Source organism: Phoca vitulina, unplaced genomic scaffold (assembly GCF_004348235.1).
Source record: "Phoca vitulina isolate PV1807 unplaced genomic scaffold, GSC_HSeal_1.0 scaffold2, whole genome shotgun sequence".
Classification (NCBI taxonomy): domain Eukaryota; kingdom Metazoa; phylum Chordata; class Mammalia; order Carnivora; family Phocidae; genus Phoca; species Phoca vitulina.
Window position 1 is genome coordinate 34,594,732 of NW_022589705.1, and position 26,049 is coordinate 34,620,780.

Here is a 26,049-nt window from a genome sequence, read left to right on the forward strand (position 1 = left end):
GACATCATATATTTGTGAAAGTTCTTTTTAAAATAGTAGATCTGTATAGAAGGAAAATTATTGTTTTGATTTTAATTGATATATGAATAATGACTACACCCTATGGAATTATCCATTTCTAATCCAAGTAGAAAGGTGGAATTCCATGCATCTACCATGAACATCTTTCTCAGATCACATTTTCACATTCCTTTCCCTGCTTGAAAAGATTGTAGGATGGGTGGGGTGAAGGAGGTTCTTCACTTTTACCTTTCCTGTCCCAGAAACTGTACCATGTTGCAGAAAGCTTAGAACATACAGTGGCCAAGGCTGATAGCTTTGCAACTTACTTGTTGATGAAGTTCAGCAAGCATTTATTGGCCTCCAACTGTGTGCTCGGCCCTGGGTCACACAGTCAGATAGATGGGTAGACTAAGGATTTACTACAAGTAGGAAAACAATTTTCCTGTGTAGGTATATCTTTTTTCCCAAATATCAGAGTGTTGGGAGATAGTGAGGATGGGGTATTTATACTTGAGAAAGTTAAGTTCAGGCCTCGGTTGCCTAAGATCTTTGTACAGATATTCGACTTATTGTAAAAGTTGAAGGACAATGCCCCATTGCAGAACAAAGGCTTCAGCAGGCTTTGCTAAAATATAAGGTCCACTCTGCTGATTAGATAGAATCATTGAACCTTATGCTACCCTATATATACAATGGAATCCATAAGCACCCTCCTAAGAGGGGAGGCATTTAGATGAGGTCTGTAAGACTTAGGTATTGTGTACAATGAATGAACATGAAAGGCTGGTAGGCATAAATAGCCATTCATTCTGTCAAAAACATTAATTGAAAACTCAGGGGTGCATAAAGCTCCATTCTGGTTTATTGAGTAAGCCACAAGAATACCTTCACATCTGTATGCAAATATTTCACAACTGTGCAAACCCACTACCACCGGTGAGCGAGCGCTGCCGATGTGAAGAGGCCATCAAGTGGTGGCACGAACACGTTGGCTGTGACTCGTGTACAGGGTGTTTGCCTAACCACTCGTGTGTCATAATTTTCTGCACTATACGTGTCCTTTAACTGTACTATGGCACTTGTAAATACTAAAATTGGCTCTAGTGTCCCTGGCAAAATGCCTCAATTAGACAGAAAACTTTGGCAATGTATTTTGGCAGGATATTAGTATGTCTGCTATGTAAAGGATCATGTATTGATATTGATATTTGCATTCTATAAAAACTGCAGGTTTTGAATAATTTTATTATATGTACAGGGTGACTAAATTTTCGGTTACTGCAAGAATAATTTTCCATTTTTTAGTATATTCTCTCTTCTCTCTCCTAACCTACACTTTGAGCACAAGGACTGCCATCTATCTGATGGGATCAGGGAATTTACCTGGTCCCTTCCTGGCCTTGCCTACACTAACTGTATGACTTTGGATTGATTAATCCCACCCTCACGGAGGCTGGTCAGCCGACTTCGTTCTGCCATGCCCATGTTCACTCAGCATCCACCTCTGCACCTGAAGACTGCTTATTTTCTGTGAACACCTGCGACTCTGGGGCTGAGGATGTAAATTTTTTTTTTTTTTTTTTTTTTTGCTCTAAGGATAAGCTCAGTTTACAAATAAAGCAAGCCAGAAATTCCCTAGAATTGTTTTCTCCAGAGGCCAATTTCAACCAAAGATGGATGGGGATTTGGTAGATAAATATGCCAGCTTCTTTGCCCCTTGGCTGGGCTGATACTAAGTTGTGTTCTACACCATCCTTCAGGGGTCCCCAGCAGGACTAAGCTCCAGTTGCCAAATTGGAACTGCCTTGAAAATGCACTTTTTATTGGCTTTCTTCCATTCTCTGTCTCATTCCTCACTCCCTGTCAGTGTTTCCTGGGATCAGCTCCCAAATAAATTACAACGGTCCCCCCACCTCAACCAGGTTTCACTTTCCATGGCTTCAGTTGCCTGCGGTCAATGGCAGTCTGGCAACAGATGATACTCCTTCTGAGGTACTGTCAGAAGATGACTGGTAGCCTAATGCTGTCACAATGCCTACGTCATTCGCTTCACGTCAGCTCATCACGGAGGTGTTTTATCTCACATCTTCACAAGAAGAAGGGTGAGTACAATACAGTCTTTTGAGAAGAAGAGACCACATTCACATAACCTTCATTACAGTATCTTGTTATGACTGTTCCATTTCATTATCAGTTATTACTGTTAATCTCTTGCTGTGCCTAATTTATAAATTAAACTTTATCATAGGTATGTTGTACAGGAGAAAACAGTCTACATAAGGTTTGGTACTACTGTGGTTTCAGGCATCCGCTGGGGTTCTTGGAACGTATCCGCCTCAGATAAGGGGTGATTACTGTACCTGCCCTTGAATCCTTGTGTTAGAATAAGCTTCGGGGGGAACCCAGTCAAAGTATTTATGTTTCTCACGTGTAAAATGGAAACAATAGTACCTGCCCTCCCGAGCCACATAGTTATCAATGAGGATCAAATGAGATAATACATATATGCTTTGAAAATTGTGCAACACTAAATAAATTCATTCATTTTAATCATTATTATTGCTGTTGCTATTGTGTTTTTCAAACTTTAATTCAGGTGTGTAAAATATTTGAAATATAATCTTTAGGTGTGTTCTAAAGGGAAAAATATCTGAAAATAATAATGTAAGATAGAAAGTTATTGACAAAGGGTAGAGAATTAGCACCACAAGGTGAAGAGAACTTTTCAACTACTACTGTAATACCACCCAACACCCACATAACCCTCTCCCCAAAATGACAGATGTCAAAGACAAAGGATTAAAAAAGAGACAACTGGCTTTCCCTATTGTCACTTACTTTTCTAGGGAAGAATATCTTTCCATCTTTTCTTTGTTTGGAAGGTGCCTTTTCATTATGTTATAAATTCACAGGGCAGGGACTGTATTTAAATCTTTATTTTGTAGAGTGCTTTTAAAAGTTAATCATGTTATTCAAATATTCAGAAAGATTAAAAAAAATATCTTACTGACCAAAACCAGACGGTTCAGAGATAGACAGAGGGAAGAGTTTAAGAAGCTGCAGTTTTACATAGCAGTGGCCTCTTACCATCCAAAGGGCAAGTTGACCATTGAGGTAGAGAATTAAAGACTATTCAACCTTGTGTGTTACCTCCCAAATAAAATGCACGGGAAATTTTTCAGGAAAAAAAAATGTCAAGCCAGAGGTTTTCATCGCTTGATACCCTTTGACTATCTTGCTCAGAAACCTGTCTAGAAAGAAAAGTAAAATTTGTTCATTCTGGGAGCAAAATGGGGGAGAGGATAAGTCAGATAAAGAACAGTGTTTGGTAATCTATTTAACAGCCTACAAAGGTATGAAAGCAAATGCCAAAGCAATACATTCATATTACAGGTTCATCCAATTATATCTTGCCGACTAAATGAGTTTTATTAACTGAATGAACAGCTGAGCATGTCACCTTTTTGTCACACCGTAACTTTCTTGGATATCAATCCATTGTGACCACATTTATCCCAGAACTGAATACACCACAGTGCTAGTTTACTTGTAGCATGTGGTCGACTGCCATGTTGAAATAATGATATTTTGTCATTGTTAATGATTTTAGTGAAATTTAGCGCATTCATAATTACAGGAATACTATTGCACAGAATGAGGTCGGTCATTAGAGTCACAATTTAGTTCCCATCAAAACATTCCTGAGGTGTTAAAATAGGGACAGTTCTCACAATCTGGTGGCTCTTTAAGTGTTTTTACTCCCGCTTTTCCTGGGAGGTTACAGTGAAGAATTTTCCTCTCTCTTTGTTCCCAGGAAGGCTTTTGCTAATCTTCATTCATATACTCACTGCCTTTTGTGTGTGTGTGTGTGTGTGTGTGATCCTTGCCTCTTAAAAAGTTCTTATTGCATTTCCCAATTTTAAACCACATTTGGGCAGTCACTTTCTGCCCCTCCCCCCCCCCCCCCCCCCCCCCCCGCTCCCATAATACTTAGCTGATGCGGCTAGTACGCACTTGTCATACTGGATTATAGATAGCTGCCGCAGTGGCTGTCGCCTGCATTAGACTACGAATTCCCTGAAGGCAGTAACCACCGTTTCATTTTTGCATTGTTAGCACCTGTCACAGTCCCTCGCATTTAGTTGGTGCTCAATAAGTGTTTGGTGATTGAATCAAATAGACACAATGCAGTGTGTTGATGTTTAATGTGTTTGTTGGCTCACATGACACCAGTTGTTCCTTATTATATTATACTTAAGTCCTTATTAAAAGAATGAGTTTTTAAACCAGAAAGGCATAATCACGTTTAGGTTGAAATAATTTAGTTCTTTAGTTTAATTATCTTTCAAAGGCTGTTTGCTGTCCAATGGCTTATTGATTTTAAATGTTTTCTTTCTGAAGAGCAGGATTTCAAAAGACTTTTAATTTTTTTAAAACAGATTTTTACATTGCCGAGGAAACAGTGAGACTTGTAATAGGTGAGACCAATTTTTCACCTGATAAGTTAGAGAATTCCTACTACATTATGATTTGTTCAATTCAAGCCACTGATTTTAAATAGGAAAAGGAATTGAATAAATGTTTTTAAATATCCCAACTGTTGAAAAGTTCTGTAATATAATCTAGAATAAATATACCAACTTAACTTTTCCTTATAAAAAGGAAACTGATTGGTTTAAAAACCATCTGCAGAATAAATATTTATGGAGCAGAATGACAACTTGACTTATCCAAAGCATTGGCATACATTTTCTTAGTTAATGTTTGATGAAGCACTTCCACTTACAATTCTTCGGTGAACTAAAAGAAGAGATTCATTAACTATTTTTGAAAGATAATGAGGCCATGATCCCTTTTCAGATGTTTCACTCCTCAAATAATTGTGATCTTTCTTCCAAATCTCCCTGGTTGCTTGGTTCCTATTTTCTTGTTTATTGAGCAGTGATTTATGAAGATGAAGAGAGGTAGTGATTTATAAAGATGAAGAGAAGAAGTACAAATGCTAGACAGACAATGAGGATAAGAAAATTAAGGCATAATTTTACCTTACCAAAATTGGAGGCTCTTGAAGTTTTATTACTAAAGGATAATTATCTCAGATGTGGATAGAGAAAAAAAAAACTTTTTCTTGGTTTTCGCTTAGAAGCATGGGGGCATTTCCAACTCTTCCTCTACAGAGGGGACTCAAGAATATGGCTCTTTGCAGAATTTCTCTTGGGGTTTAGAAAGGAGGTTTGGAGTTTTGCTTGAGAGCAGACTAATCTAATTCTCTTTCCTAGCATTCTGAAGTGCAGGACTAAGAAATAGGGCCCATAACACACAGTGCAATTAAGGGTACACTGAAAAATTTCTTAAATGTAACAGTAGGTAAGTTAGTGGTCACAACAAATGTAATAGCAACAACAATAATAATAACGTGCACATTCACTAAGTGTGTGCTACATACCAAGTACTGTTGTAAACAGTCCATGTAATAATTCATTTTTTTCTCCCTACAGTGACCATAGGTGCTAGATAGTGATATTAGCACCATTTTACAGATGGGAAAATGGAGGCACAAAAATTTAGGTAACTTGCTCAAGTTCACACAGCTAGTATGGGATGGAGTGGGAGAGAAACTGAAGCAGCTGGTTTCCATGGTGACTGCTGTTATACTATGTGATAGTGAACACCAGATGATATGAGAATTTTGAGCTATTTGTTTTGCATCTTGGTACTGCCCATGTTTTCCTTAATTGCTCCCCAAACTGTCATTTCAATTCTATCCACTTTGACTATGTTGGCTGTAGTCCGACATAAGGCCAAGGAAAGTGATAATCAGCACTATAAAATATATAACAAAAACTAACAGAAATGTTTTTGCATTCTTTTAAGCATCATATTACTACAACCCCTTGTATTGTAACCACCTCATTTCCATATTTTAGAAATTAATGAAAAATGTTTCCAAGCTATTAAAAAGAGTTTAATTGGGGTAAAGTTCACCCCAGGGGAGGAATAGAGAAGTTCCCATTCTCCAGCTGCTGTGAGGGGTGGTTACTAAAAGTTCACAACTACCTTTATTTTCTGAGAAGGGAAGCTGCCTTGCTTGGAATGTTCCCCCATGGGGGCAGCCAGCGGCCATGATTAACTGATATATATGGAATGTAAAAGGTGAATTGAAGAGTGGATTGAACTCTGGTGCTCTAGATCTTCCTGTAGGACAAGGCTCTCACAATTTTCAGCTGAACACACATCCTTGCTTAGTTTCTTCCTTTGCCCTCCTCTGGCTCCTCCCATCAACTTCTCCTAAGAGCACTGCCTCAATAAATCATTTTTATGAGGATCTTTTTCTTAAATTCTACTTTGAGAGAACCCAAGCCAAGATGGATTGTACTAGAAGTGGTCCCAAGAGGCAGAGTCTAAGATGGGATCCTGGAGGTGGATGGCGATGAGTCCTCTATGTCACTGGTGGTAGATAACATTCTGTAGCAGCGTGATTAAGATCAGAAGTCAGCAAACTATGATCTTTGGGCTAAATCCAGCTTGCTGCTTTTTGTAAATAAAGTTTTATTTATTGGAACACATTCATTAGTATTGTACTGTATCATTAGTATATGCATTGTCAGATAGAGCTGAGTATTTGACACAGACACCGAATGGCCTGCAAAACCTAAAATATTTATTATCAGTTCCTTTTTAGAAAAATTTTGCTAACTCCAGGCTAAAATTTTCATTCATGGTGGTAAGTTGGATTGAAATACGGGTAGAAGGGGATGCTGTAGCTAGTCTAATGTCTCTGGCTTTGCGAGGTATAAGGAAATTGAAACTATGAGGACTATGGATTTGGGTAACTGCTAGTATCACTGATGCATTGAAGAGAGAAAAGGACATGCTCTATCAGTTACTACTGCTGTGAAACAAATGATTACAAATTTAGCAGCTTAAAACAATACACACTTATTACTTCTCTGTTTCTTTGGGTCACGAATTGAGGGATGGCTTACTGGGTCCTGTGCTATAGGGTCTTTTAGAAGACTGCAATGAATGTGTCATTTTGGGCACAGTCTCACCTGAAGGCTTGACTGGGAAAGCATCCAATTGGAAGCCACTGTGATTGACAGGATTCAGTTCCTTGTGAGCTGTTGGCTAAAGGCCATCCTTAGTTCTTGGTTACATGGGCCTCTCTAATATGTCAGATTAATTCAACAAAGCCAGCAAGAGAGAGATTCTGCTAGCAAGAAGGAAGTGACAATCTGATGTAGCCTAATCATGGAAGTAACATCCCATCACCTTTGCCATATTCTGTTGGTTAAAGGCAAGTCTCAAGGCCAGCACGTACCCAAGAGAATGGATTATACAATGATATAAATGCTAGGAGGCAGGACTCATTGGGAGCCATCTAAGAGTCTGTCTGCCACATAGGCTCAGATCTATTATTCAGACTTTAAAGCAAACTGTGGGAGTCAGAAAAGTTCATCAGAAGCATTTAAAGAGACACTCATCTCTCATAGCTAGAGGGCAGACACATTTGAAGATCAGGCTCACATCATGATTGTAAAAGTGGTAGAACTTAAAAAAAAAAAAGCTTAATTCTCAGCCTTGGCAACTCTCTTAGGCCAAAGTCAGAGCCCTGAAAGAAAAGGAGTAACATCTTGAAGTTTGGGATAAGGGTATTTGGGGAGTTGAGAACCTTACCCCTGGATGCAGCAGTTGCTAGTAAACCCCTCCTCTCTTGTTGGAAAAGAGATCGTCTGTTTTGAAGACTATAAAGAAGTCTCAGATGAGGCAGGTTCCTTACAAGACAATTTTCAGGATCTGTCTGTACTTTCCATCACAGGAGTCAGACTGATAATTTGGGTTGTATCTCAGTGTATCTCGAGTAGGAAAGTAATGGCCTACTAAGGGAGGAGATGAGCTATATACCAAGTTGGCTGACATGTATGCCTGGCAGTGGACCCTGAGGGATCTGGATCAAGGTGGGCAGAATATAAAGCAATATGGACTGTTCACTGATAAGGGCTAACTCGCATCACACTCAATTTAACACCCTGGCAAGGCCCTCGATGATATGTCTAATATAAGACTGGGCTATCTCCTGGTTGCTGGGAAAAAGTGATGGTTCACATGAAATGAATTAGAGATCCCAGCGCTCTAGTAATAGACTATGGAAGAAGGAAAAAGCAGATAGGAAATAGACATGAAAAATGGATCCCTTCAGTAAGACTGAAAAATCCATATTTGATTATGTTCCTCAGGAGGGCTTGCAGGACGGTCTGTTTATTAACATGGTGAGGAATCTGTTGATGAAGGGGATTCCAACACTGGAAAAGCATAGTTCTTTTTAGGCCAGGGGTAGTTGGAGATGCTGTTACAGGACTGGAGTACACTGAATAGCAATGGGGAGGTAGGTTCCAGATTACCAGAAACCACAGGGCAACACTGAATTATCAGAAGCAAAGTGAGTGCAATCACCACAAAGGGAAGCAAGGTTGGGATGGCTGTCCTGTGGGTGGGGTGGAATGTGTTCCAAAGTACCTATGGAAATGGTTACCTTATGTAAAGGCAAGAGGGATGGGCAGCCATCCAGGGTATTATTTGTATATATAATCAAAAGAGATTTTAAAAAATATATGGGCAAAGGCTGAGGTCAGGCAACTGAGTGAAAGTCTTAATCTCTTGCTCTGTCTTCAGACCTGAGCCAGCACTAAGACCCAGAATCCACTGGCTGAAGGAAATTCTGGGTCTCATGTGAAAGGAACTGCAACATTATGGCAAGTATAGCTCCCTAGTCCTTCCTCCAAAGGGTGAGAGCTATTTACTCAGGAAACTGTACACTAGGGGAAAAGAGACACCCAGACCTTTCTGTGACTATTAGATTCAAGGTATGAGTTGATGCTTACAGCACCTCATGGGTCTCTGTGAAAGTGGGAATATATAAATACTGGGAAGTGAATAGAGTCCTGCCCCAGATTCATTTCATGGTGGGTCAACTGGGTCTACATGCTCACCCAGTGGTCATTTACCTAGTCCTTGAATGTATAATTGAGTGGATCCATTAGAAATTGGTAGAATTCTACCATTGTTTTCTTGATTGGCTATTGCATTAGCAAAAGCCATGTGGAAGTCCTTGAAACTATCTTCTCTGCCAAGTTAGTAAATCAAAATCAATGATTACATCCTGGGGAAAATTGCACAGATTAGTACCATTCTCATAGATTTAAAGAATGCAGGGGTGAGGATCCCCATCATTCTTCCATGTAATTCAGCAGTCTAGATGATACACAAGCTAGATGGATCATGGCAGATGACAGTGGAAAGCTGCCAAGTTAACCAAGTTGTAGTTTTGATTGCAGCTGCCATGCAGTATGTGATATATGCACTAGGGCAAATTAACTGGATATACGGTATGTGGTTATTGTTCTGGTAAAGATGTTATTTTCAATACCCATCAAGAAGGAGGATCAGAAGCAGTCTGCATTCATATGGATGAACAACAGCAGTCATGGTCTTGTCTTAGTGTTATGTTAATTCTCTAGCTTAGTCAAAATATAGTCTAAAGGGACTGGAACTGTCTGGACATTCTGCAGAACATCATGTGTGTGCACTATATGGATAACATCATGCTAATTTGACCAAGGAACTTACTTTATGGCAAAGGAAGTATGGCAGTGGACATATGAGCATAAGGTTCACTGGCCCTACTATACTCTGGTGCAACTAAGATACCGACTTAGAGATGATATCCTGCGAGGATGGGTACCATCTTCAGGGTATTATATACACTTTATTTTTTAAAGGATTTTATTTACTTCCCAATGCTGGGCTCGATTCCAGGACCCTGAGTTCATGACCTGAGCCAAAGTCAGACGCTTAGCCGACTGAGCCACACAGGTGCCCCGTATACACTTTAAACCAGTAGCTATTATATAGTGCTCTTTCCCCAATAGGTAGAATACATGAATCCAGGAATTAAAAGGTAGACATAAAATGGACCCAACTCATTATCACTTCCAGAGAGCCATCTCTGCAAATCTAGGTTTTGTGAGCCTAGAGCTCCTAGGCCCCAGTGGAGGGAAACTTCCACCAGGGGATATAGCAAGAGTCTCAGTAAACATAAAACTGTTGCCAGATTACTCTGGGCTCCTTGTGCCAGGAGACGAGCTGGCACCACAAAAAAAGTGACTACATTGGCAGAGAAACTGATCTGATTACCATGAGGAGATGGCAGTGATGCCACATATCAGAGGCAAGGAGCGATGTGCTTGTCGCTCAAGTGATCTGTTGGGACATTTTTGGTATCCCCGTTCCTTATTTAACTGTAGTGGGCAAGTAGAGCAACCACAACCTGATTAGGGCATGGCACCCTAGAGCTGATCATTTGGCTTACTTTCCAGGCAATCTGCTTAGACCTGCAGAAGTACCAGCCCATAAGGAAGGAGATCATGACCATGTCACAGCCTTGGAACAAACTGCAGCAGGGGAAGCTGTCATTTGTTCTGCCACTTCTTCTCTTAGACATCAGCCCAGAAAATGTGGCTCACCAGAGTGCTGAAGCAGCTGAGCCTGAAAGGAGTGAGCTCGATATGAGAAGCAAGTGGGTCTGAGCAGCATTAAGGGATGGACTGCAGGGGTGGTGGCTGGCGTCTTTCCCATCCACCAGCGGCTGTGTTTGGCTGCTAACAGCTCGTGGCTGTACTCTTCACAAAGATTTGCCCTCAGCTGAACAGTGCCAACCCAGCTGAGAATTGCCCTTCCTGGGAATGAGAGGCGTTAACCCTATGGTACAATTTATGTCCCGGAGTCCCCCAAGGGACAAGGCTAAGCTAACGCTAGTTTTCAGCAGAGACCACATCCTTTTTGGCTAAGTGCTTTTGCCTATTTGGCTTCCCTGGCTCCCCTTCTGAGAGCACTCCCTTAATAAATCATTTTCAGAAGCATTTCAATCTCAAGCCCTATTTCTAGGAATTCTGACTTGAGATACCATCTTCTACTATTAACTACACTGGAACAATCTTTTCTTCACCCATTTCGTTCTGACTCAAACTGGATAGTATGCATATGAAAAGTTATATAGATTGAGGTTGCCAATTAAAAAAAATTTCCTCCTAAAATCTCTCCTTAATTTATTAACATAGCAAAGGCTCTCACTCATCTTCAATTCTCAACTTTACTATAACTGAAGACCATTATTCTATTCTTGTTACTCTCTAAGACTTCTTCTATACTGATGTCAACTATCTTTTAAAATGCAATTCTGATCATGCCACCCTGATGAAACATTTTAAACACTTAGTGACTTTACACTATTTCCTGGATGAAGTCTCAAGTCTTCAGCATGACATGCAAGGCTTTGTTTATTGGGCTGCAATTTTGAACTGAACTGTAGTAGACTCTTCCCCCTACCATACAGCCCGTACGCCACGTGCGACAGTTAGACTGAACAGCATCTTAGTCCCTGAATAAGGAATGCTCTGGTTTGAATCCGTGCTATTCCTTCTGCCTGGGATGGTTCTTCTTTCCTCTTCTCCTTGTGAATACCTGCTTATACTTGAAGACACAGATTATTTATCAACTTTTCTGTGAAGCTATTATTGACCAACTCTGAACTTTTTTCCAAACTCCAGGAAGAATTAATAACTCCTTTCTTTGTGCTCTTTTAACATCAAGTACTCGCCTGTGTTATGATGCTTGTCAGATTTTTTGTGATTGTTTATTAACATGTCTTTCTCCCCCACATAAATTAAAATTCTTCAAGGGCCATGTAATATGTTTTTGTATCTGTACTAATGATCACATTGCTTAGCATAGTACTCTTTCTTGGCTGGTTCTTAGATAGCTTAGAAAGAACCTCAACCTGACAGGCTAGTCAGTTCTTTTTTTTTTTTTTTTCTTAAGATTTTACTCATTCATTTGAGGGACAGAGAGAGAGAGTACAAGAGTGGGGTGAGGGGCAGAGGGAGAAGCAGACTCCCCCCTGAGCAGGGAGCCCAACGCGGGGCTTGATCCTGGGGACTCTGGGATCATGACCTGAGCCAAAGGCAGACGCTCAACCAGCTGAGCCACCCAGGCACCTCTGGTCAGTTCTATTCTAGTTCTTGCCTTTGATCATTTTCCTCTTGTTGGAGATTTGGAAACTGAAGAGTCTTTGGACAACTGTCTGTTCATTTAAACCACACGACTGTCCACACCTTCAGTCCATTACTGCATGAGTTTATGTAACTTTTCCTGCTATACTTTCACACAAGTTCATGTTCCCTGTGACTTGTAACAAACAGGGCTAAGAAATATACTTCCAAGGGGCAAGAGCAAGCCTGAAATGTAGCTCGGTGACATAAATACAATCCTATATTTGATCTCTCCTTGAAGGTGGTAGCAAGCAAAGGAGAACTGAGAGAAACCTGCTTTACCAGGATAACCCCCAACCTTCTTCAGAACGTCTTTACATCGTAGTCATCCTGAAGGCCAGTTTGTTCGGCTAGTGTTTCTGATTCACCTAGATTTCCACTTAAGCAGCAAATGGTGCTTTTTAAGTTTTCAGAGTTTTCTTTCTTTCTTTTTTTTTAAAGATTTTATTTATTTGACAGAGAGACACAACGAGGGAGGGAACACGAGCAGGGGGCAGAGAGAGGGAGAAGCAGACTCCGCACTGAGCAGGGAGCCCAATGCGGGGCTCGATCCCAGGACCCCAGGATCATGACCTGAGCCGAAGGCAGATGCTTAATGACTGAGCCACCCAGGTGTGCCAAGTTTTCAGAGTTTTCTTAAAAGAACCATTATTTCTTTATATTTTTGAGGGGCTGGGTTGTGGATCTAACCCTAGGAAGTTTAAATAAATATACTTAAGAAAATCCCTAGTATATTATTAGAAATTGCTTTAGTGATTTTGAAATAAACAAGAAGGTAAACATGATAATAAAAGCCTCTGCATTATAGGAAACTCAATGGTTAATGTGGCATAAAACTGGTTATAAGAATCTGACCTGATAATATTCATTCTTTTCCTCCAGCCACATTTCTCAGCCCTGGCTCCTCCAGCTCCCTCTGACTTCAAAGGAAACTCTGAATGAAGAGGGAGGGCACACAATAGAAGAATTGGTCTGATTATCCCCCTCTGTTTGGAAATGGGTAAAGATTATAGATATGTTTCTTCTTTCTGTCCTTTGGACTATGTAATGTCAATTACCTCAAGCAAAACCCCCTACCCAGGCTAATGCACAGATTTGGATTATACCAAAATTGCATAAAATTAGAAACAAGATACTAATAATAATTCATAGCAGTGTGACATAATGGAATACGTATTTACTTTCATTGGCTATAGCTGGTATAATAAAAAAAGTAAATGAGTTTAGAGATTTAAATTTTATATTTATTGTACCCTGACCTTTTTTGCTCTTCTCTCACACTTTATCTTATGAATGAAGTAATTATAAAGAGTCTACTTCTCTTTTGTTCCATTATGGCACATTTTTGCCCCTTTAAATGTGTTTGTGTGTTTGTGAATGTGTGTGTGTGTGTGTGTGTGTGTGTGTGTGTGTGTGTAGATGATTATTTTAACCGATGTTTGAAAATGAAGTTGTAGTGCTGAAGGTCAAACGAATGAATTAGCCTGACCTGGTAATTAAAAAACCATGTATGAAGTATTAACCAGAAACCACTGTAGGACTTTTCATTCTCAACCCAAAATGAAAAGGCAAGCATAATAATCCCTTATCACCTGTGAAAATGATGTCAGGGAATGTTTTCTCAGAGTCAGCTACTGGTCAAGACTTACATCAAGTTAAAAAAAATAATGAAGGATCAGGATTCTGGAAGGGCCAAAAGTTCGAACAGGAGACCTTTAGCCTTTCTGTCTGCAATGCATAATAATACTTCCTGTTTGTTTGATAGGTGCTTACCATTCCCTGAAAACAAAAGCATTTATAACTTTCATTTTAGGAACTAAGTACTCTGGTCCCATTCTTCCCGTTTAGGATGACTGTCCACAGAAGTGAATCAATATAATTCGAACTACTAAGTGAAAACAATAAAAACAAAACCCCACTGGACCAATCAATTTAAAGCTGTGTCTCATCTGGCTTCCAAAATATTTGGGATCGTCCAAACGACAAAAGAATTATATCTAATTATGAATGAATTTCATCAAGGTTGGTTTGCTGTTTAGATGTCTTTAATAAAGACTACATTTCCTTATGAGAGTCTAGATAGACCACACGGTTCTGTATTAACTCATCAAACCTATGGCAATAACAACAGTTGGAGATATGACCTGAAAAATGCTTTAGTTTGAGCTATTTCTGCTCAGGCATAGAGAAGACTGCAGGTAAGTAATGTGAAGTAATTTTCATTACTAAAATAGTTTATAAATATATAAAATATAAAGGAGTTTTTTTTATGAGTTGAATGATTTAGTAAGCCCCAAGCTTCAGTGGTGTGTCATTTTTTAGCCAGTTTTTAGGTTTGACTTGCCAATGCCCCAAGAAAACAGAGCAAAAAAACTTGAATGCAAACCTTTCAACCAGGTAACTCTTGTAGTTTATAAGTGGCAATGAATGACATTTCCTCAGGAAAATCTTAGAAATTACCAGTGTTGCACATTTTATTAATCCATGTTTAACCTGAAGCCTAGAAACTAGTGCCCCTTTCTTCCTGTCTTCAAAATCTCTATTACCAACTGTACTGTGTTGAAGTTTATATGACAGGCCATTTCAACACTTTTGTTTAGTTAAATGGAAGTGCATCACTTTTAAAGAAAAGCCCTATTGCCAAAAAATATAAACAGCCCTAACTTTGATTAATATAAATATTTAAAAACCAGAACATTCTGTTACATCTTGCAAAAACAATTCTGATGTAGCTGATGGGAAAGAAAAAGTGCTTTCATGCATTAGACGAATCCAACAAAATACAGCTGCAGAACAAAATTTTAAGTAAATATGAATTGTTTATCTTTTCACAGGGCTATGTTGTTTACCTAAGTGGAGTTATTTTAGAACACTTTATGTTTTATTAGTAAAAATGAAAGTTTTTTTTTATTTTACAATTTTAGTTCTGAAGTATTTTATTTAAATTTGAAAGTCCTCTAATTAAAAACACCATTAAAATTATTCCTCTTGCCCAGCTTAGTGTTTTGCTAATAAGCCACTGGACAAGAGATGTGTGAAATGAATAGATGAAGAAAAACGTTGACAGCAAAAGCAAGGTCTGGGGGGTGAAGGTAGTTTATTAGGCCCCGTTTGTCACGAATGGCCCTGCTGCACATATAAAAGCAAATCCCTCTACCTTAGAAGATTAATTCTGAAGGAGGCACTCTTGGGTCAAAGTATACATAAGCGTGTGCCTAATCTCAGAGAAATCAGGCTATTTTCTCACAGCAATTAAGCAGAGGTCTGGGGTTTCACCCACAGTGTATTTAAACACAGGATACAATTAAACCCCAAAGTATTAATATCTTTGCTCTGCAAAATTGCTCAGGAAATAGATTTTGCTCTCTTTCAAATGAAAAGCAAGGCAAATGAAGAGAATAACTTGATTCTTAGCTAAGTTGCTTGAAATAAGAGTGCCGTATTTTCTTCTAACTGCAAATATCTTCTGTACATAAAGACAGTTCTTACTCTACAGTAGGATAAGAGTTATAAACTTTCTAGTTCCTTTGGTCTAAATAACGAATCTTAGAAGTTTGTATGGAAATGTATTGTTTTAAAACTGTAATTTAATTTCTTATTTAGCATATGTTAAAAATCAACTTCTTATAAAAATCTAAGAACTCACTGTTTACCACCAACAAAATGTCACAACTAGGAAGCTTTGCAACCTATGTAAAAAGTAAAAAAGTAAATGTAAATCTTAAACAACCAAGTGTTCAGAGGGACTACTTTCTGCAGAGGTTTTTCTTGAAGTTTTTTTTATTCATATACTCATCTCAAGGTAAGAGCTAATCTTCTAGAGAAAATTATTGCCAGTTTAAAACACTACTTCGAAAGTGTTAAATATAAAAACAAAATAACTTTTATTTCTTGTGCATCAGTTCCCTAAAGGCAAAGATTTTAATAGTACAAAAGCTATATTAAATAAACCACCACCTTTGTTCAGCTCTTAAAAAAAAAAAAAAAAAAACCCTTCTGGTATTAAACAAATTTTATCCATATTATAATTATTGTCACTTCTCTTTTGTCTCCATATGAAATTAATATCCCATTTTATTGCCAAACCAAATTCTCTTTGTCCTTTTTGAGGAGGAAACTTGCTCTTGGAATAAGAAAGGATAGAAACCGTTTTTCATTTATATAGCTGACTCAATAGTTATTTCATTTATATAAGAGTTTCTAGCAAGATGGTTATTGGTATATGATACAGTGAGAAATCTTATCGTTCATGACATATAGGCACGTTCTTAGAAATTAATAAAACTGAAAGAATGAAGCAAAACAGAGTAAATCTGATGTGCAGTGGGGTGTGTGTGTGTGTGTGTGTGTGTGTGTACTAACATATTTTCCCACCTAATACTCCTTTGTTGCTTTTAAGAAGGGATGAGTACTTAAGGTAAAGTACAAAAGGCAACGTCCCCTTGGAACCACATGATAAACAGTTTAGGCACTTTTTTGATGTGTGCTGGGCTATGTGAGAAGGCATACAATCTGAATTTTACGAAGGATTGTTTTAACAGGACCAGTGACTTTAATAGTACTTCTTGCTGACATCACTGGCAAATTGGTCTACTCTGTAACCTTTAAAAGTGCAGCATATCCCAAAATGAGTTACTTATTAAACAAATGTTCCTTTTTTTGAGTGCAACTGACCTTTAAATGATTATTTCTCAGCACTTGCAACAAAGAGAATCTCACCTATCACCTTTACACTTTTGATGCTACAGTGAGTAGATCCATAACCTTTTCACAACACTTACCACGCCACACAACATGGAATTACAAACGCTAATGAGCACCTTTTCTTTTAAGGGGAAGTCCTATTACTTTATTAAATTGTTGCAATACACAGAAGCCATGGAAAAGTATAACAATAAATCATTATTTTTTGATCAAGCTGCAACCATTTTAGAAAATAGAATTCCAAAGCACCAAAGAGTAATTTACTGTTAATAACAGTTTCTACTGAAGTTTTCTCCCTTTGGTTTCCAAGGGATGTGTGTGTAGTGGGGGAAGGGGATGGGTGATTTAAACAGTTGTATTTGACTAAAGAACATCCTCTTTAGGTTCAGGCACTTACACAGTATTTGCAGGCAATTTGAACTAAATTTACAGACAACTAGCGCAGCACCCCTTTTAACTACTAGAAGGAAAAGCTCTGAAATTTCTGAAGTATTATTGATGGAATATATATACATACATACATATATATATATATATATATCTCCTGTAGTGTTAGAGATTTTAAGATTATGCCTTCCTCAGAAATAGACATGTTTGTAAAGATGTAATGGGTATAATCAAGTCATGGTTTTCTTTAATTAAATAGAGCTGGAAATGATAAACTTTATTCTTCAGGAATCAAATCAAATCTAGCACATATTTGGAAGAGTTAATGTTTTCTGGGATCTCTTTACTAATGTGAGGAAATCCATGTTACTCTAAGTCCCAGTGGTCTTTCCTGGAGCAGGTAACCTATTTATACTTTAGTAGAACTACTGAATCTATTAAAGGTTTCATTAGCCTCAGTATTTTCCCTCTTAAAGAAAAGCAATATTCTAATTTTGCAAAATGCTGAAAAAAAAAAAAAAACACAAACCCTTGATCTGAAGGATTCAGATCCTGGAATAAGCTAGTATGTCCATACTTTACGTACATTTTACCTGAACAGTAAGGCACAGGTTCCAAAATAAGCTTTTTTTTTTCTTGTAAAGCTGACCTTGTTTATAAAAAATACTGTTTTAAAAAAGATGTTGGGGTCTTATAATTGTTAAATATCAATCCTCCATAGCATAAAAAGGGGTTTTCATGTGTGTATTCTCTGTCTCTCCTCTTTTCCCACATTTCTTACCAAGTAAGCTTATTGGCATGAATTATAGAGAAATCTGAGAAATTTTTCCTAAATAATGAAAAATAACTGTTCTTGAAATAACATTCACTTACGGTTTTCTTTTCGGCTCTGACTTGGTCGTATTTTGTAAAGCATGAGGGGCAGCCACAAGCCTTCATCAGAGAAATCAAAGTTAATGTCCTTTGGAAACATTGGGCTCTGAAAGAAAAAAATAATAATAGCAGAAATATCACTTATTTGGCTCCCCCTAGTTTAATTTACAAAAAGGCAAATCAGTTATGTTATTGGCATGTAATCACAAAGAAAAATACACAGACTTAAGACTAAACCGACTCATTGTCAAGACTTCCAGGGTCTTATTCATTAATTATGGTGGCTGCCAACAAACAACAGAGGAAAATCAACAATGCTGGATAAAATAATCATCAAGGGCTTCTATGTCTGTAAACTATTTAAATTCTTGAAATTGAATATTTATGATGAGTGATGCTTCTTTAATGTATACCATATTTCCATCAGTTCTCCACTCTGCCTGCGTTCAGAAAGCCCAGATGCACCCGGTGCTTGGTTCACACCCACCTTTCACTCGGTTTCATCCTGGGCCCTCTGCTAACACCATTCCATTAGAAAACTGGACACCCAGAGTCACTTGCTGTTTTTCCAGGGCTCGCTCATTTTGTGGTGTCCCTCTCATCCTTAACAATAGCGCAGTTCAATATCCTATCTGCCTGTGCATAGGCAGCCCCCGTGTGAAACGGTTGTGAAGTTTAGTTTTCACCCATCAGTACAATGCAAACCAGAGTGGGCTCACCTCTTTGGGGTTAGTGAACCCATGTTGTCTGTGAGCACAGACAGCACTTTGGCCCCAGATGTGACTGGTTAACTGTACAAGCAAAGAGGATAAATCCACATAACAATACTTCATTCACCAAGGAAATCTGCAGTGGATTACAGCTTCTCTATGGTTAAGTCTGGTCTTAATTTACTGCTTTTATTCAGTTTTCAACCACAAACGAGCCCCTTATGAGGCATTCACTATGCAGAATTGACAACTCTTTTTATCTACTTGAAAAATATTTTTGGATAATAATTTATGGTTACAAAATATGTTAAGCAGTTTCAATAGTTATATTATATTCTTTCAATGCTTAATGATGCAGTATCCCCTGTAAAAATGGAATGCCAGGAAATCTGGTAATTTTACATACAATATTTATAACAACAGAGCAATTTGGCCATATAGAAACACAAATTTTAAAAACCCTGCATATTTCATAGGAAGTCTTTTAAAGACATTTTTAAAGCTCTTAAATTGTATCTCAGGAGAAAATCAGAGTTTAGAACAGTGTCTAAAGGCCCTATATGTATGGGTGAAAAAGTAATTTTGGCAAGCACTGTATTTTATTTATGGATTATTATGTTTAAAATAGCATATTTTGAACACCCTTCAGAAAGAAAAAAAGCTGCGGCTCTCTCTGAGGACACAAGGGAGAGTTCATATGCTATTTATATTTTACACATGAAACCAAAATGTGTGGGTAGGTTTGTACTTTTTCACCATCAAACGTATTCTCTTAATTTATATTCTGAATTAATGCCACCTTTTTAAAAAATCCATCTGAAGGTGCTCATTATTATTGGGCATAGAGTCATTTTTCAAGGACTGATTGCCAGTAATTGGTACTACTCTGGAAACCCCAAATAGACTGAAAAACATCATATCCCTTTAATAAGTGGCAAGTGCCAGGAACAGAGTTTGTCATTTTAGATGTGCATCTTCTAATATTGCCAGCCTAGTGACCCTATAACTGAAAATAGGACCTATGTAAGTAAATAAGAAGGAATATTTTATAAATGAAGACAATGGAAACAATGTGGTTGATGTTCTTTGGGATGATAGAGTTCCTTTCCATTGCTGTAGATTAATTTAAATCGCAGGTACACAAAGCTTTATAACTTTCCTTTTGGCAGAATTTGAGCACTTTCAGACTCATTGATACTAAGGGATTCTTCCCATTGCACAATGAACTCCCTGTAGATAAACAAAGGAAAACACTGAACTGAGGTACTTGCCATGTTTTCCTCATTAGTGGCTACACTGTCTTGAGCAGGGAATGAGAGCTTGGGGAAAAGCATCCTTGGCATTAACAAGAAAGGACATTGCTTTTACAAGGAAGAACACTTCATGGTTTTCTAAAACATCTCTCCTCAAGTGCCATATGTAAATCATATTAAAAAGAACAAACAAACACCCAAATTGTGTGTGTGCTTTAGGGGGAAAAACTACATAAACGTGCAATAGAAAAATAATGAACTGTATCACTTTGGTTAGTTAAGCAAGTATTGTTTCTTTATAGACCCAAATGCAGTTTGGTTTTCATCATAAAAACAGGTGGGGTTTGCTTTTGTTTAATGTTGGTGGTGGTTTGTAATTTTGCTCGAAAAAATTCTTTATGTTACCGTTCTTGTTATTTTAGGACGTGGCATGTTCTGCCTTTGATCTGGTAGCTAGGTTTCATTACCTTCCTAGATGTTCTAATGAAGGTGTAAAAGAAAAGGTTAGAAAGGTGATAAATTAGACAACAGAAGCATCAGCTTCAAATACCACTTACTATAATTCCAAAATCATGTATTAGAATGGTTTCAGTAACGATATTACAGCTTCCCTCTGTTGTTTATCTCCAACATATGAACATACAGATAAGAGCAACTTCTGGAACAGAGTATAGAGCTTTGGATTTATGACAACAGCGATGAACTAGCGTCATCAATCCAGGCAAAACTAGTTTCCGACCACCAACCATGGGTCGGCGAGCCCAAGGTCCTCACGAAGGCTGGGCGCATGCTCCCCGCGCCACGTAGTACGCAGACCCGTAACGTTCCTGCGCCGTTTACGTTACAGCCTGAGGACCCGGATGCTAGTCTCCTTTCTCCTTCCTCTTCCTGCCAAGCAGTATGTGTGAGGTTAGAGTGGGAGGGTTATTTAAGAATGAATTTCCCCACGGTATAACCATTACAAAGCTATCCAGGCTAAATAACTTGTTTTTTAAGTCACTGTGCAATTTCAAGGTTTTAATGGTCCTTAAAATATAATACCCTGTGTCATTTATTTCCTGAAGTGAAAGCTAGTGCCAGCCTTTGTAATTCATGTAAAACAAGTGGTTCAAAATAGTTTGAAGGGAGAATGAAAACTTGATAAGCAATTAATCTACCCTGAATGCTTTCCTAATGGTTTGTGCCTTTTCTTGCTGTTTAAAAAAAAAAAAAATCCAGATGGATTCAAAAGAAAGTCAAATAAAATACACATCTAGATTTTTCTATAGTGCATTTGTTAGAATGAAACCCACACACAGTGAGGCGGGAAGATTGAACGTTTAAATAATTTAAAAATAAAGGTGTTTCCGGTTGAACAGTGGCAACTTGACTTTTTTTTCCCCTGGAAAATTTTTGCCTGGAGTTATGGGAGAAGGGAAGGATTTGAAATGGGAAACTGCATTCATGAGCATAGAGAAGGGGCTAATTTCCTAACAAGATAATCCTGCAAGTGACACCTCATTGGGTGGAAAAGAACTTTTCCTAGTCTGACTGCTAATTTGCAGAGGCCCAGGCTAAAGAGTTAAGGCAGGCCAGAGACATTGAGACTCAAGATTCAGCTACAAAATAGAGCAGAGTCCGGTTGATGTGTCTGCCAGGCTGTGTATCACCAAGGAGCATGGCGAGAATATTGAGAAGACCTGCCAGTCTTCTGGCATATTGTCTGAGATACTGTATAGGCAGAGGAGACTCTTGTTGGAGGACCATGTGTAGCAGACAGACTGAAGACTCAGGAATCCAAAAGTGGAAGGGAATGCATCTTCATGGTTAGTGGGGCCAAGAGGATGAGAACCTGGCAGAGATTCATGCAGGGTGTCAATAGTTGAGGGCTACAGATGACAAGATCATGACTTTTCCAACTCATTAGAGAGTATGTGTTTCTCCCTTGGCAGAGTGGAACAAGGCAAAAATGGCAAACCCAAAGATACAGAAATCAATTAAAGGCTAAAGAGTTACCTGAGCAAAATTAACAGGGATAGTAACAAAGTCAGAGAGCTTACTTTTGAGTAAATGCCAAAAGAGTCTCAGGAGCTTCTATAAGCTGGGATATTCCTTGTAGGAAAATGATAACTATGCCTGAAATGACAAGCATGGGATCCAACAAGATGATGTGGATGTGCGGGACTGATACTGAGACCATGCCTCCTTATTTCTTAGTGAGGAAGTACTGGAGGTTAAGGAACTTTATAATATCGTACTTACTGCATAAGTGTGGTGATTGCATACATATATGTATATCCCTATACCTGAATTAATTGCTTGGTAAACATATATAAGCTTCACCCCAATGTTGAGTTAATTAAGAACAAGAGCATGGGTTACCAAAGTCCCAAGGCATAGAACCCTTATTCAGGGACCAGGTAGAAACATCTGAAATGTGGGTGTGCAGTACTAGGCATTCCGTCATATTTTTGGCACCTAGCAAAGACCAGCTTCGATGGAATCTGCCACACATTCTGTAACCCAGATGAGTACTGCATGCCTGTCATCTGAATGGGGTTAGTTTCTGACTGGAGTATTGCCAAGTAACCCAATTTTAGAATAGCACAAATTTTAATTATATGTTTCATTTAACTGACACCTGTCCTTGGAGGCTGTCATTAAAATCTAACAAGCTATGATGTGGGAACTATTATTATCTAAGATTTATAGAGAGGCAAAAATAAATAAGGAGAGAAAAAAGGAAAGGCTGAGAGGTTTAGAGGAGCAGTAGAATTTAAAGACTAGAAATTCCAGTGGCGAAAAAAAGCATCATATCAACTACCTAGAAAATTCACAGGAAATGAAAACCCAGATCATTGAATTTCTTGTGTTTGAGGTATGATTTTACTAAATATCCACTCATCCATCCTTTCATGTTGTGGATATAGTACACCACTGCTTTCCTCGGTAAACTGGGAAACGGTATATTTTTAAGTAAAATGGTTGAAACCGAGCACGCATCAGTTTTAAAACTTAAGTCCCACCAATTGTAGAATCCCATACTATTTGTCTTGCACATCTAGTCTGCTCAAGAGGAAAAATGTGGTGAGGAAAGGTTGGGGTAGAGAGAAAGCAAGATAATGTGTTGGTGATCATAGAATTTGAATAGTGGGTACATGGGGGTTCGTTATACTATTCTATTTACTTGCGTGTAAATTTGGAATTTTCCATAAGGAAAATTTAAAAGAAATTCAATTTAGAGAGGCAGTTAGATCTTGTACAAATTTATTTGGGAAAATTAATTTGTTTTATACTGCAAAATTTGGCCATAAACAGGAGAACAGAACATCTTACATTAATTATATTATATTACTATATTTATGTTAATGATCCCACTGTAACTATATTATTCTCCTAAAAATGGAAAAACCAAAAGATCTGTATATATTTTTCTACTCTCCACATTCACAAGCAGTCTTTTTATAACAGCCCTAGGTTTCTAGACTGAATGCCAAATATGCTTCACGTTTAGATCAAATTTAGCTTTAACTAAAATAATTAGCCCTTGGTCCTAATTCTAATGGAAATGTAAGACTCTTAATATTCAGTAATAGTAGCACCATTAGATACTGCTGCTAACAGTGATTTATATGAAATAATTAGCAGACTGTTTCTGTTGTAGATACACGCAGAATTTGTCCTAAACCAAAGGCAAAACAATAATAAAAACTACTGCCTTTTAACCTTTCCATGAATTTAAATAAAAAATGTGTACTGGAATTGCACATTAATAAGGACTGTTAAGCTTGGAAGAATATTTTACATTCATCTGTAGTTCATCAGACAGGTTCATGACCTCAGTGGAATTGCTGTAGCTCCTGCAGTTCTTAAGCCGGCATGGGAGAAGACATGCAATATTATTTTATGATTAGAAAATTCTACTAGAATTGTCAGAAACAAGGAAATGTACTCCCATATTGAGTATATGCTCTGAAATGAGCACATATAAAAATACAGACATTGAATGGATTGACTTAGTCCTCTAGGTATCTTAAAAAGAAGCCGCTATATAGAGCTAACTAGAATGCCACAGTTTTAGTCTTAATGTAGGAAATGTGAGGAGTCAGCCTCTCCCGTGTGTCTGGAGGTACACATGAAGGGGGACCGCTGCCTTGTTTCACAATTTTCTAAGTTATATGATAATCACAAATAAATATATGAAGTTTCTCCTTAAAAAGACGTCTTCCTCACTAAACCATATCTGTTTGGAAGTATCCTAGAGTTCATTTACCCTGCCTTTCCCCGAATTCCCCGTTGAACGGCCGGTATTGTGTGAAAGACATTTCCCACAATGCTGGTATTGCTGCTGTCAGAGGTCCCACTGAAGCAGGGAAGTTAGTCCAGTTGCATCTCCATCACTCAGCCTGAGAAAATTTCATCCACAGAGCTGATTCATGCTACTTCTTTGGATCTGCTACTGGCAGCACAATAAGGGATGAATGAAATAAGCACTCAGCAGCTGAATGCCCTTAAAGACCACTTGGGAACTTTATTTGGTGCCAAATAAAGTGACCTGCCAGTGTCAGCTGCGGGAAGCATATTGTACTGGGCTCTGCAGTCTGTCCCAGTAGCCTATTCATTTCTGAGGAAATTTTCAGGTATTGAATTTTAATCCATGATGCCCAATTATAATTTGGGACCCTTTTACATTAGAGACTGGGCTGCACCCCATTTGGCAATTAAGCCAGAGCTGCCTAATACATGATTTTAATTTCCGGAAAGCAGGTGCTTCCTTTGGTCAGTTACCAATCTCTGATTTTCCTTCATTCTTTAGCTTAAACCATTTTCATTTTCATACCCCTCCTCCGGCCCCCCTTCTATAAGTATTCACTGCATGTTAGATGATTTTCCTGCTTAAGCCTGTAGGGATTCCCATAGGCTTCTTTGAAAAGTGCTTATAACTTTTTCAAAAATTCACTTTGTAGGTGTCCATTTGATCCCCATTATATAATAACTTATTATATATTTTTAAGTAATCTGAATAAAGATTTGTTTACGTTATCTACCACTTGCAGTTATGAAGCAAGACTCCCCAGAAATATAGTCTGCATTAGTTTTCTTTGTTTCTTGTTTTTACCAATTCAATTAAAGTCTTCCTTAACAATTCGGAAATGATTTTCATTGGAGTTATCTTTACAACTTTGTGTCTTCTCCAAACAGTGCTTTATGGTTCAAAATAAATGTTTGAGGAGAGCACCTTAAAATACAAACAGCTCAAATATCAGGTGCCAGATTGGGAGGCAAATGTTGTGAAAGTCAAATCCTGTCTGGAAAGAAGTTCCCCTCCACACACATGCACTGAGATAGTGCAGTCTTAACTTCCAAAAGAGCCAGAGAGAAGAGATTGGGAAACCAGATGTCAGTTTGTGCCGATAATGACAGGGTCTTTATCCCTTCCGTTACTATGAATGAGCTGCCTACTTCACTAGTTCCATTCCCACATATGAATTATAAAATACTGTTGAAATATTGTTGCTGTGATGGCCACCATAGGGTTAAATTTAAACCTTTGGTGGCCATAGATGGGCCTGTCATTCCTAAGGGAAGTGAGTAAAAGGAAGAAGGAGCAAAGTGAAATGAAACAAAATAGATAATCAAAAACAACAGAGGAGGAAAAGGAAGAAAAAAGAGGTTAAGAAGAAGAGAGAAAAAGTTGGAGGAAGGCAAAGAAAAGGGGTGCTTAAGATGGGGACACAGTTGAGGGCTACCATCAATTGGCTTAATGCACTCATCCTTTGGCTCATCCTCTGCAGGCTGAGATCACAAATGTCTCTGCTACCTAGCTGGACTCCGTTGAATGCTGTTTCATAATTAGCTGAGGATTAGCAAAATTGATGGTCTTTAATGGGACCATGGCAAATGTTTCTTTTTTTTTTTCAATTGATTTGTTTTAATTATTATTTTATTTTATTTTATTTTATTATGTTATGTTAATCACCATACATTACATCATTAGGTTTTTGATGTAGAGTTCCATGATTCATTGTTTGC

General features: G+C 38.1%; 1 protein-coding gene across 30 annotated transcripts in view; it reads right to left on the reverse strand.

Moving 5' to 3' along the window:
- The window catches only part of ADGRL2 (adhesion G protein-coupled receptor L2), a 609,188-nt gene that overhangs the window by 349,289 nt on the left and 233,850 nt on the right, over window positions 1-26,049 (reverse strand). For all 30 annotated transcript variants that reach the window (XM_032425185.1, XM_032425235.1, XM_032425144.1 and 27 more), the window contains one exon: window positions 18,075-18,180. The gene's annotated coding sequence lies outside the window, so the exon portion shown is untranslated. The remainder of the gene's footprint in view (window positions 1-18,074; window positions 18,181-26,049) is intronic.